At 35.5% G+C, this 13,491-nt stretch overlaps 1 long non-coding RNA gene across 1 annotated transcript; it reads left to right on the forward strand.

Annotated features, from left to right (window-relative positions):
• Positions 1-9,889: 9,889 nt before the first annotated feature.
• On the forward strand, positions 9,890-13,131 carry LOC131522485 (uncharacterized). The gene is made up of 4 exons (XR_009266536.1): positions 9,890-10,216; positions 10,425-10,552; positions 10,676-10,746; positions 12,656-13,131. It is a non-coding gene; the product is annotated as an uncharacterized LOC131522485 (long non-coding RNA).
• Positions 13,132-13,491: the final 360 nt, after the last annotated feature.

Consider the following 13,491-nt stretch of genomic DNA (forward strand, 5'->3'; position numbering starts at 1 on the left):
CCTAAATTGTAATATTCAAGCAAGTCAGTTGTGCGCTCCCCCTAGAGTGAGAAATTTACATATCCTTTCTATTCCATTTCTTTATTTACGACGATTCAAACCATTTTATATAACCATGACGGGCTATTGTCAGTTTTCATAAAACATCTTTCATTTGCAATACTGCCTCCCAATTCAATTGTGTCTCTCTGTCTCAGGAGCAGATGATGAAAAATGGTAGTGTATCATTTTCAGGCCCCGTGACACCGTGGCCCTTATGACATTTAGCTCGGGGAGTTCCTGCTCAGCTCTATCTGTCACATGGCCGGTTCTCGCTCTCAAATCCAATCTCCACACACTCATAGCCTTCAATCTAATAGAACATTCAGCTCTGGCCCAACTTTGATTTGCTTTCAGATATAAACTACCCAACTAAAACACAAACACATCAGGCTGAGCAGCTGACCTTATGACACGGAAGTTCTCTCCCTGTGACTGGGTGGTGACGCCGCGTCACCGTCATGCTCAAGACATCAGGGCAGACTGGAACAGGCTCTGTAGACTGTTGTATAACAATGCCGATTTATATTTGCGGCACTTACCCAAGTTCCCAAATCTCATTTAAAATATCACACCATGGGAATCTAGCACATTTAAAATGGCTATTTAAGAATATTCCAGATAAAATACAACTGTGGTCAGCTGCAACGGAAAATAATCAACTTGAAAACAAAAGAAAACAAGTTTGCAGTTAATACAATTAGAAAATGAAATTAAAAAGCAAGTGTGCAGCCATGTGAATAATTTAATAAAATGGAACAAATTAAAATATCAACATTTAAACATAACACATCATGTCTCTTATACCCATGAGTATATTTGAAGAGTTCAGATGCAAAAGCCTCTGAAATATTCTTCTAAAATGAGCATTTTTATCAGGCTCCTATATTTATTTATTTATTTATTTATTTCAGTTATTTCACTTTAATTGCATAGACAAGGACCTATACATTGCCATTAGATTAAAATTACTGAACCTAAACATAGGAGCCTGAAAATTTTTTTATTCATTTTAGATGAAAATTTCAGATGGCACTTTTGCATCTGAACTATTCAATTTTCTTCTTGGTATTTATGACATATGATTTATGTGTTGGGAAGGTTACTTTGGAAATGTGAAAAGTTACATTATTTAAAATGTAATAAGTAGAGTAACTATTTCAATTACGTTATTAAAGTAAAGTACTGATTACATTTGGTTACTTTTAGATTACTTTTCTAAATTAAAATTTCTATTTAAATTCTTGCGCCGCGCCACACCGCGTAAACATAACACCATGTCTGCATTTGTGATCGTAGAAACGCCAAACAAGCACTACCCTACACTGCTCAAAACTCACGTTTGAATAGTCAGTAGCAAATTCTTTAAATATTGAAATGTACTTACAGGCTATGAGTCTGAAGCACCAGACTGTCCTTGCGACATTGGAATTGCCCCACTTTATAGTGTTCACAGCCATTCATAGTGTTCACATTGCAGGCTACTTTCGCAGGTTCAGGAAATAGTACTCCGTAAAATGCGCCGCACACACTTGGATATTTGTGTTGTACTGTTCTGGAACAGTGTTGTAAATATAACTTAACTACTGATTTCTAGTTGTGTCCTCTTTTGGAAGCCCAGACAAAGTACTTTTGCTTTCACAACGAAACACAGCGTTTCCAGGACATGGTGGCGGTAACAACAATACTACAGCGAGAATAAAAGTTAAGCCTTCTTTCTTTGCGTAAACATTTGGGTGGTGTTATGCAAATCCTCACACACTGTGACGTAGACATGCCGTGGCGTGGCAGAGTCTTAACTTTTATAAAGAATATCTCTATGGGTTTGAGACCTTAATCTTTGCAACTTTACAGTTCTTATCTATGCACAAACAGCTTGTAACACTCCAAAGACAAAGGAAAACGTGAAATCGCATCATATTTAAAGCAGGCATGGTTAACCTTACAGTAGTACTCAACACTGATTACTGTCAGGATTTCAAAATCACTTGATTTTGGCACATACAGTCATAGCCAAAAATATCGGCACCCTTGGTAAATATGACCAAAGAAGGCTGTGAAAATTAATCTGCATGGTTAATCCTTTTGATCTTTTATTGAAAAAATTCACAAAAATTTAACCTTTCATTGGATAATAAGAATTTAAAATGTGGGGAAATATCATTATGAAATAAATGTTTTTCTCAAATACATGTTGGACACAATTATTGGCACCCCTAGAAATTCTAAAATTAGTAAAATATCTCTGAAGAATATTCCCATTTATATTCACAATTTTGAGCACTCCAGGGTGATTATGAACATGAAATTATCCAGCCATGGCTTCCTGTTTCACAGAAATATAAATAGGAGGGAAAACAAAGCCCAAACTCCCTCAATCATCCACCACAATGAGAAAAACCAAAGAATATATTTCTGATGTGCAGCAAAAGATAATTGAGCTTCACAAATTAATGAAGTGATTTTAAGAAAAGAGCTAGAGCAGTGAAAATTCCCATTTCCACCATCAGGGCAATAATTAAGAATTTCCAGTCAACATAAAATGTTATGAAACTGTCTGGAAGAGGACTTGTGTCTATATCGTCCTAATGCACGGTGAGAAGGAGAGTTTGAGTGGCTAAAGACTCCCCAAGGACCACAGCTGGAGAATTGCAGGAAATACCGTATTGACCCGAATATAAGACGATGTTTTTTCCTTGGAAATACATCTGAAAAAACGCGTTCGTCTTATATTCAGGGTCTAGACTTTGACATGTCAATAATACACCCACAACAATAGGTGGCGCCAAAAACGCATAAAACGAGTGTGCCATGAAATATGTAATGTAATGTGTGTTGTAAAGATCGCGAATGAAAACAAATGAAAAAAAAAAGCTTACAGCAGCATGGTCGTGACTGTCATGTTAGCCTGATGGGACCAAACTTCCTCTGTAAGTGATTTTAAAACATAAGACAGTACCCAGATTTGAAGACTACAATAAGATTTCACGTCTACTGATAATAACATTTTGGTAGGCTACTATGAGTTGGATAGCCTAATTGTTATATAATTCAGATGGGCTACCTGTTATTTCAATGGTATATCAAAATTTTCCAATGTCATTGTTGGTACATTTTACCAGTATTTACCATACTTTCAAAACAAAAATTAGAATTGGAAAAATATGCAATATGAAAATAATTTAAGAATAAATGTGTTTTACAGAGAGAGAAAAAAAACAAAAAACAAACAAGATTTGGTTTTCAAAAAGCCTTTTTCCAACAGGTACATCTGGAAAAAGGGGGGTCGTCTTATAATCTGGGTCGTCTTATATTCGGGACAATACGGTAGTTCAATTTCGGGGTCTGAAAACCTTAAAAATAAATTGTCAACAGCACCTACATCACCACATGTTGTTTGGGAGGGTTTCAAGAAAAATTCTCCTAGTTCATCCAAAAACAAACTCCAGCATATTCAGTTATCAGACATGACTGGAACTTCAAATGGGACTGGCTTCTATGGTCAGATGAAACTAAAAAATTAGCTTTATCTCAAAACACTCAACATTGGTATGGTGAACACAGGGATAAAAAGTACCCCATGTGTACAATGAATACAATGCTGTATTTTTGTTGTTGTGGGCCTATATTTCTGCTGGAGGTCCTGGACATCTTGTTTAGACACATGGCATCATGGATTCTATCAAATACCAACAGATAAAAAATCAATAAGTGACTGACTCTGTTAGAAATCTTATAATGGGCCATGTTTGGATCTTCCAACCGTACAATAATCCAAACACAAACCTCAAAAACAACACACAAGTGGGTCACTGAGCACAAAACCAAGCTTCTGCTGGCCATTCCAGTCCTCTGACCTGAACCCTGTAGAAAATGAGTGGGTGAACTGAAGAGAAGAAGCACCAACATGGAGCTGGGAATCTAAAGGGTCTGGAGTGATTCTGGATGAAGGAATGGTCTCTGATCTCTTCTCAGGTGTTCTCAAACCTCATCAGGCAATATCGGAGAAAATTTAGAGCTGTTAAACTGGCAAATGGAAGTTTCAAAAAGTATTGAATAAAAGGGTGCCGCTAATTGTGGCCAATGTGGATTAGAGAAAAACATTTATTTCATAATGATATTTCCCCCCATTTTAAATTCTTATGATTTAAATTACAATGAAAGGTTAGATTTTTGTGATTTTTTTCAATAAAAGATCAAAAGGATTAACAATGCAGATTAATTTTCACAGCATTCTTTGATCATATTTACCAAGGGTGCCGATATTTTTGGCCATGACTGTAACATCATAACAATATATAGTTTAATAGCAATCATACTGTTTTTTAAATAATATGACAGCAGGCACATTGCCATCTAACATTGCCTTGGGGGAAAAAACTGTTAATTTCAAAAATAAACAACCTGATCTCACGGAATTCCGTGTAATGTTCACGGACTTAATTAACCTCCTAATCTGTGATGGCATCACGGAATCGCCAAAAATTCCGTGATGGGCTCACAGAAGGCATCAGCCGTGGTCCATGCACGGATTTACTGGTTTAACACCAGCGCTGCATCGGACCACGTAAAAAGAGTGACTCCGATACAGTTATACTTTCACTGGAGTACCTGACCCCACCCCTACCCTAAACCTACCCAGTTCTGAACAATAATGATGACGATAAATTATCGCGTCGGCATATTGATGCTAAGGGTTTCCTATTTAAAGTGTTGAACCAGTGGATCCGTGCGTGAAACACGGCTGATGCCTGTCGCTGACTTACATTGGTATCACTTCTGTGAGCCCGTCATGGATTTTTTTCTGTGAGCCCATCACGGAATTTTCGGCGATTCCGTGATGCCACCACAGATTCGGAGGTTAATTAAGTCCGTGAACATTACACGGAATTCTGTGAGATCATGTTGAAAATAAAGCATATACACAAACCCAAATAGGAAATACAACAGTTATCAAATAAACATGTGTCCTATTCTGTGTCTTAAACTCCTGAAACATTGGTGTCTCACATTTTAGAGCAGCCAATGCAATTTCAAGTACGTACTCCTCGCTGCAGACTGTTGCGCGGTGACGTCAGGTACCTACGTCACGTATGTTTACCGCGCATGCGCAAAGTGACGTATGGTATATCTATAAAACGCAGGCGCAGTAGCGCGGTGACGTCACGTACCTACGTTACCTATGTATTTACCGTAAATACGCAGGTTCAATAATGGTTCATTCACTTCCAGAACATTTACTTACTTTTGTTTTCTTAAAAATGTGCGTTTGTGTTGGCTTTTAATTGTAAGGATGCTTTGCTCATAATCACAGAGAGTGTCATTGCAAATGTGTGCGATTTCAAACATTTATGACATGTTTTATGATATGTGTTAGTATTCGACGAGACAGGGATTCTGCTGCTGGTCTTTAAAAGTCTTATTTCGCCTAAAATTAGCCTTTAAAGATGTATTAAAATAGAGCAGAAATACTTATATTAATAAAGTAATGAATTGCATGCATTGCAAAAAAATAAATAAAAAATACATACATACATACATACATACATTTATATATATATATATATATATATGTGTGTGTGTGTGTGTGTGTGTGTATGTATGTATGTATGTATGTATGTATGTATGTTTCTCATATTTGTCATCTTTTGCATTAACATTATCAAAAATTAATAGATACTGTAACAAATTTATTGTTCATTGTTAGTTCATGTTAATTAATACATTAACTAGTGTCAACAAATGACACCTTATTGTAAAGTGTTACCTCTTAAATTTACCTTCATGTTCATATGACTTTTTAGGGACATTATCAGTGAGACGAAATTCAGAGAAGAGGCTCACTTCATATGTCTAGACAGATAGTTCTTTAACTCCTTAACATGTGAATATTGTAAAAAGTATTTGAGTGTCTGTCTCTCTTCTCATCTTTCTGTCTGTCTCATCTCAACTATCTGTTTTTTTCCCTGATAGACTGTATTGCCCTCAACTGTAAAACTTTCAAATTGTTTCAGGCTATGCTTTCTCAAGCCAAGCCAACCTAAATTTTGACTTGACAAACTTTTTTAATTTAGTTGGTTAATGATGATTATAAATTAAATCTCTTAGGTACTTTAAAGACAAAGCAAACAACAATCTTTTTGTAACACCATCCTATAATATTTAAAAATACATTTAAAATATTTTCCTTGTATGGCTCTTTTGCCTTTCCTCAAAATGATTTAATATTGTTTGTTATTTTATGTAAATTAGGTGTCCTGAACTGGAGTGCATTTTCTGCACAATACAGTCGTATTCACAGACCCAGTGCCTACGGTGGAGTGAGATACTGTATTTAAAGACTGCACACCTAGGTATGTCAGGACTGACAGGAGGGGAGTCCTGTGTGGGTTTTATTCATTCAAAGAATTTGAGGGCTACTGCTCGGTTGATTGTTTTATCAGTGATGGAGGTGAATTTCAGAATGAGCAGATGCAATTTTTTTTTCTTTCTCCTGTGTCATGTTTATAGTCTATAGTCTTAATCTATATTTGTATATACAATTATATTTTCTGTTTTGTTCTTTGAAATAATAATTAAAAAAAAGATCACTGTTATCAGTTTGTTTTTTTTGGAGGCACCATGCATAAAATGGGATGCAGACACTGAAAATATACTGTATGTAGTCAATTGAATTTAAAACTACTTTATTGGCTTAAATATTTCACATGCAGAATTGCCAATGCAAAAGGAAAATGTCCAAAATTATCCAAAATAAATAAATAAACAAGAACCATGACAGAGGACAGATTAAAATAAGAAAGGCAGCAGCTATTTGCACTAAGTGATAGCAGGATTTTCTGCTATTTAAACTACTTATTGCAAACAGTGGTAATTACCTGTACCTCAGTGTTGTAGTACATTATAAAACATTAACGTTATGCAATAATAACGTATTGAGTGTAAATTATAATTTCAATTCAAATTATTAAATGGATATATCACCTTATTGGGACAATAAAGCCCTCCCTCACAACTTTTTGATTATTTCCTTAATTTTTATTGAAAATAAATGCTTTTTTTATGTGATTTGATATTTGAAAAAGGAGAAAAAAACTTTGCTAAAAGGCGGATTCGAACCTGCGTCGATCGCGTCAAAAAGTGAAAATCACACGTTTTATCATCTGCACCACTAGAGCTGACGAGTGATATCATCTTAACTAGCCTAATAAGAAATATATAAGGCGCCGTTAAAGGGTAATATTACAATACACAGTGAAGTAAAGTGCAACAGAATGTTAATAAATTGTAAATAAAATACTACACAGATATTACAGAATAAACTCTGTAATTCCGTATCATTTTACCTGAGATGAAACATAGTTAACATCATGGATATGTGCTGTATTACATTTTATTGTTTTATTTTTTTTTCCCACCTTAGGGTTCTTAATACTTTTACATTTTATTAGAGTATTCTGTTAAGTATGCGCATGCGTTTTTATGACGTGTTACGTCACGCACGACGCAAAAACACCTACCGTCACCACGTAATGCAAATTACACACGCAATGCGCCTGCGTGTCATAGACATACCGTACGTCACTTTGCGCATGCGCGGTAAACATATACCTGACGTAGATACCTGACGTCACCGCGCTACAGTCTGCAGCGAGGGGTGTCTCTGCAATTTTGGAAAGAAATCAATCAAATCTGTATGTGTGGGAAAATATTCAGATGTAACCCCCTTTGTAATCATTGTCATTACACTGTAAAAAATGATTTATGGGTCTTGTAATTTTCATTAAAAAATTAAGGTGATAATTAAAAATAGTGAGTATATTTCATTAAAGAAATTGTGATTCAGTGTTGTATAGAAAATATTGAGAACTTTTTACTAATAAAACCAAGAGATGTGTTTTCCTCATTTTTTTTTTTAAAGGAAACTTAAGCAGTTTTGAGGCTAGAATTGAGGAACTGATTAAACAAACAAACAAAACAAAAAAATAAGGAAAGAATGTTACCTATTTATTTTAAGAGAATTAGCTAAATTTTGCAGTTTTATTTTAGAGGTGATTGTCAGTTCCCAGCATGCTTTGCATATGGCTGGATATGTAAATTTTGAAATTAAATGCTATTGTATGTGTTTTTGAGTGAAGGGAAACATCTATTAATGTTTAATGTTCAGTTATGTTTGACATTTGAAATAGTTTCTGTTACATTGAAGTTTCCATTGTGCAGTGCAATCGTTACCATTGTGCAGAAGAGTAGAGCTTATGGTTATGGATACTACTCATAAGGCATTAAGCCTTGTTCAATGAGCAGTAGCTTTGCTAGTGCAGTACTTTCCAGTATTTTCCTGCTTGTGCTGTTTGGCTGTATACAGTCTTTTAAATGTACAAAATAACTCAAAGTCAAATACAATCAGGCCTCACTCAAAATCACAGAATTTTGAGAATCAACTTAAAATAAATGAGCACATTTCACAAATTATATTAAATTCATTGTGTCATAAATTAATTAATTTATGAGATTTTACATGATTTATTCAGGTAGATTCCATTAAAAAACCAAGCCTTAAAAACTACTCAAAAATATTAAGTGTAATATTGTTACCATATTTTTTTTAAGTAAATAGCCCGTTCCATTTTTTACAGTGGAAATGTAATTTAATGACATATTTCTTCTCAGTAACTGTAACAGATTACAGCTACATTTATTCTGTAATTAAATTACGTAATTCCGTTACATGTAACTAGTTACTCCCCAACACAGGATAACAGTAAGCGATACAGAAGGGGTGTAATGAAACAAATATGTGTCATTATTATTACAGAAAATGATTTTAAAAGAGCAAATAACAAAACTTTTTAACTGAAGAATTCATGTAAGTGCTTAGAAAATGTCAAGCTTCACATTTTTGCTTTTAAGCTCTTTGGAACACTTGCTGCAAGCTTCCATTGTAAGTGCATTACTGTAATGTGTTTTGCATTCATTCATTCATTCTTTCTTTCATTTTTTCTTTTATTTCCATATTTAACCATATGTCAGTGAATGTTATATATATATATATATATATATTATTATTATTATTATTATTATTATTATTTATTTTTTACCTAAAGGAACAAGTCAAATTTATCACCTGCTGTAGTCGACAACTGCCACACTGATTCTCCACAGTACTTAAGTTTCTAAAAAACTTAAACTCTAACGCAATATTCCTTTTAAGTGCACTTTCACAATTTGTAGCTTCGCAGGACCGATTATATCTGAGAGCTTCTTTGTTTCAAAATTAAGAAGCAAAAGTGGCCCTCCACACATGCTCTCTCTCTCTCTCTTTCTGTCACTCTCCGTCCCTCCATCTCTCTCCCTTCCTCTCACTCATCTGTCTGACATGAATTTTCAATCTCACTGTTTACCTTCCACTGCTGTGCCTAAAACAACACTGACATAGATAGAGCGCACATGAGAGAGAGAGAGAGAGAGAGACGAGAAGAAGATCAAGAACCAGGCGGAGATATTAGTAAGGCCGCGAGAAAAGAAAAGAGAATAACAATGAAAGAGGTGGAAAAACAGAAAAGCCAGAGTGTGTGTGCATATATGTGTGTGTGTGTGTGTGTGTGTGCTGTTTGCCAAACAATGGAAAAAAGAGAAAGCATGCTGGCTAAGATCCTTTGTTTAAATGAAGTGGACATTGTCCAGTCACAGAAAGAGGGAGAGGGAGAGCAAAAATGGGACACAGAACATCAGGGATGAAGTGGGAGAGAGAAAGATTTATAGAAATGAAGGGAAAGGAGGTAGACAGAAAGAATGATGTGGGGAGAAAAAGGATTTTTTTTAACGACTGGGGAGGAAGGGGAGGCGGCGGAGAGCAAGCTTAGAATAGATACGCTCTCATCCACATGAAATATTGAACGAGGGAGCAAGAAAACAAGAGAGAGGAAAGGAAAATGGAGAGAATGATAGAGATAAATACAATCGTTATTTGTTTAGTGCGCGCTGAGGGAGAGTGCGAGATGGAGGGAGGGAGCGAACGAGAAGAAGGGAAGGAGACCACTTTGGAAAAGATGGATGAACGAGAGAGTCTTGCCGGCAGCAGTGGAATGAAGGCCGTGTGGTGAGGGCAGGCTTTCCGAGAACGAAAGAGAGAGAAACATTTGTTTGGATTCTGATGACTGATATATGTGGATGAATGGTACGGTTTTGTTGAAAATATTACTCTGCAAAAAGTGTTTCATCATCTTTCTTCTCTCCCAACAGTCCTCCCCCTCCAATCGCTCTTCCACACTCTTCCTGCTTTGATCACTCTCTTCTCACTGATCTTTTTCTCTCTCCCCCATCAAATTTGAAATGTTTGGCAGGTTTTGTTCGGATTACCGTGCAGATGTGCTTGTGTTTTTCAGGCTTCTGCTCAAGTTCGGCATGTTACCAACAGAGAGCCAAAGGCGAAAATTTCAGAGACACGTCATTTAATACATTATTCATTTATAATCCCTGGCTTCCTCTCACAAATCCCAAATAGGCATGTTAGGTGTGCCTCTCATGATCATCTGAATGGTTATTCACTTGCTGTAATCTCCAGCCATCAAAATGTGTTTTAATTCCCTTCTCTTGAAAACCAAATGTTCATACTGGCTTTTTCTTTTTTTTTCAGAGAGCTTAAGAAATTTATATCCACATGACCAACAATGAAAAAGGCCTTTTTGAATTTACTACTTTTTTAAGGTAAGTTTCCAAAATTGGCTTCCGCAAAGAACCTTTTCAGTTATTTAAAAAAAAATAAAAAATATATATAAAAAAAATAAATAAACCTGCAGTCCGTAACTTTTGGCGCTCTGGCGGTTAATAACCAGAACTGCGTGCGTGTTGCGGAAGAACATTGTAGCCGGAGATACTTCGCTCTGTTTATGTCTATGGCGAATCGCGCAGGTACCGGGCTACTCCGCAGCGGTTCCACCAGTACCAGTCTGAAATAGTCCGAATATAAAAACTTATTTTAGGTGTACCGTAGTGATTCAGGATAAACCAGAAACACGGTTTGGAAAATGGATTCATGATGTACCTACTCGCTTATTATATTAATTTTGTTCATTTTGAACACAAAAAAAGTTATGGACTGCAGCTTTAAATTAATCTACATTAATAAGGTTCCCAGAGAACATTTTATTAAACAAGCAAACAAAAACATATAAAACATTTTTATAATAATCTAAAGTTTTGTGTGTGTGTGTTGTTGAAAAAGGTTTCATGGATGTTAAAGGCCTCTTTTGAAAACATAGCTAGATGTCAATAAAGAATATTTATTTTAATTTTTATTAATTTATTTTTTTTAGCCTAGCCTACTACGGCTATAACATAACTTTTAAGTAATTATGTTTAATGTTTTTAATTACCTACATTTTACAACAACACGTAGATGAAGCGACATGAGAAATATTGGCCTTTGAAGTGAAATAAAGTGAAGACATTCGCAGGAGAAAAAACAAAACAAAACGGCAAGACAAACTTGCAATACGCGTGAACGGAAAAACCTGTGTGCGAACGAGAATATTATTCTGCGCGCACGGGAAAGCGTTCGCTCACGAGCGCCTACGCAAGTAGAAGCTTCTTCTCCACTTGCGAAAGTTCCAGCTATTTTTTCTTCAGTTTAGAGACTCTACATTTGCATTTATACACTACATATGTTCACCGTAGAAACACTTCTGTAAACACAGCTATAACATACTAACAACAACTATGCACAGTCTTCATAAATCGGCGTGCTTTGATTATAATTATAATGCAGCACGCGACCTCAGCTGAAACATTTCCACCCCTGATTAACATTAGCCTTATTGTTTGACATTAAATTGTTAAAAACAAAGAAATATACTGAAAATATGTACTTATTATAAATCATTATTATAATTAATCACAAGGCAAAACATGGCACAAATAAGGTAAAAACAACATGAAATAGCGTGTAGTATGAGCAGTGTTCATGAAGCTGTGGATGTTCAGAGGGGAGAGCGGCTGATGTGGCCTCCCGCTGATGCAGTGCTGATCAGTGATCAGATGATGAGGACTGGGCTCTGCTGGGTTTCTTACAGCGCACTTCTCTGAGCAGCGCTGACATAAATCAGGCCCAGAGCTGCACTGCCCCACAGGAATATACCGTCTCCCCTCTGAGCACTTACTGGATGTTTGTGATTGTGTGTGTGTGTGTGTGTTTATGAGGGATAGAGAGTGTCAGGGAGACAACTCATGCACTTGTTTTATGGAAACAATATGTTAAGAAAAACAAACTGATCTAATTTAATCTAAAAGGTGTTTTATTAAAGTTATATTATCTACAGTGGATATGAAGAAGCTTTACAATCGCTTGTGTTTCTGTCAAGATAGTAATAAAATTGAAAAAATAAAAATAATAAGTCATAAATGTTTTGGAAGCAGATGTATACTAACTATTAAACTAATGTTTCAAAAGTTCTTGCTTTGATTTCATAGACTGGTTGTGTAATTTGATCAAGTTTCGACCAAGCGCATTGCGCAGTCAGTTATGGTATACTGTACAAATAGTACATTTTGCAATGGCTAGGTCAAGCAGAAATAGATCCTTAAAATAACAACTGCACGTTTTCACTTTTTTTTACAGTGTCAGTCTCTGTTTGGTAAGACACCTGGACAATTCATCTCATTGTTCTTTAAAGCTCTGTCAGACAGCACAGAGGTCTCTTGCGCACAGCCGTCTCTGCCAAAGGGAGGAACCCCCAGCATGCTTGACAGTCGGGATCATATTTGTTTGGAATGAGCTGTGTTGGTTTGGCAAATATTTATTTTGGATTTTCTGCCATGATTTTTGGATGTTGTGTCTCTTTGCAAAATTTCTATGAGCTTGGATGTTATTTGTTGAAAGAAATAGTTTCCGTCCTAAATTCCTACCCTAAAACTTAGACTTAGTGAATATGTAGGGAGTGTCCAGCCACGGCCATAAATTTTTACAGCTTCTTTAAGGTTCCTGTTGGCCTTGCTAACAAGCCTTCTCCTTGCCAAGTCATCAGTTTTGTAAGAGCATCCTGATCTGTGCAATGCCATGGTTTTCCATGTTGTCTCCACACTTACGGTCTTCACATACACCTGGATATACTGCAAGTTATACAATAAAGTATTTTTATATCTATCTACAAATATTGATATATTGTTTGTTTGTGCAGAATAGAACTTATTTCTGCTTTTGTAGGTGATTTGTTATATGGTAAAATGGGCAAACTTTTAATCCCTATAAATATAAAAATCCCAGTACAAAGTACATAAACATTTTTTGCAATCTATTTTTCGTAATTTATTATTATTATTTACAGTTTCTTCTAAATATCATTAAAGTTCATAAATAAATAATGTAAACATTTTTGCAATCTATTTTTGTAATTAATTATTATTTACAGTTTCTTCTAAATGTTATTAAAGGCAATAAATAAGGAATGTAAGCAT

This window comes from Onychostoma macrolepis, chromosome 16 (assembly GCF_012432095.1).
Source record: "Onychostoma macrolepis isolate SWU-2019 chromosome 16, ASM1243209v1, whole genome shotgun sequence".
In the NCBI taxonomy this organism is placed as follows: Eukaryota; Metazoa; Chordata; class Actinopteri; order Cypriniformes; family Cyprinidae; genus Onychostoma; species Onychostoma macrolepis.